This window comes from Arachis duranensis, chromosome 3, assembly GCF_000817695.3.
Source record: "Arachis duranensis cultivar V14167 chromosome 3, aradu.V14167.gnm2.J7QH, whole genome shotgun sequence".
In the NCBI taxonomy this organism is placed as follows: Eukaryota; Viridiplantae; Streptophyta; class Magnoliopsida; order Fabales; family Fabaceae; genus Arachis; species Arachis duranensis.
Genome location: NC_029774.3, coordinates 47,578,712 through 47,579,651, shown reverse-complemented (window position 1 = coordinate 47,579,651; position 940 = coordinate 47,578,712).

Below are 940 nucleotides of genomic sequence, written 5' to 3'. Positions count from 1 at the left end.
GAGCTGAGGCTTCTCTTGGAGTTGAACTCCAAGTTATGACGTGTTTTGGGCGTTCAACTCCGGGTCGTGACGTGTTTCTGGCGTTTTACTCTAGACAGCAACATGGAACTGGCGTTGAGCGCCAGTTTACGTCATCAATTCCCGAATAAAGTATGGACTATTATATATTGCTGGAAAGCTCTGGATGTCTACTTTCCGAAAACGTTGAGAGCGCGCCATTTAGAGTTTTGTAGCCCCCAGAAAATCCATTTCGAGTGCAGGGAGGTCCGATTCCAACAGCATCAGCAGTCCTTTGTCAGCCTCCTATCAGAGTTTTGCTCAAGTCCCTCAATTTCAGCCAGAAATTACCTGAAATCACAGAAAAACACACAAACTCATAGTAAAGTCCAAAAATGTGAATTTAACATAAAAACTAATGAAACATCCCTAAAAGTAGCTTGAACTTACTAAAAACTACCTAAAAATAATGCCAAAAAACGTATAAATTATCCGCTCATCAACGCCAGTAAGGAGCATAGAGCTGGCATTTAATGCCAGAAAGAAGCATCAGACTGGCGTTAAATGCCAGAAACAAGCATGGAAGTGGCGTTCAACGCCAAAAATATGCTGCAGATTGGCGTTGAACGCCCAAATCAAGCTTGGAAGTGGCGTTTAACGCCAAAAACATGCTGCAGTCTGGCGTTAAATGCCAGAATTGCATAAAGAAGGCGTTTACACACTTAATTGGTGTAGGGATGTAAAAACTAATGAAAACATCCCTAAAAGTAGCTCAAACTTACTAAAAACTATATAAAAACAATGCCAAAAAGCGTATAAATTATCCGCTCATCAAACCCTAACCCCTCTCCCTCCACTATATAATTCCCTCCACACTTCTTCATTTTCACACAACACAACCCTCTCTTCTCCCTCTTGGCCGAATACACATCTCTCTCCCTCT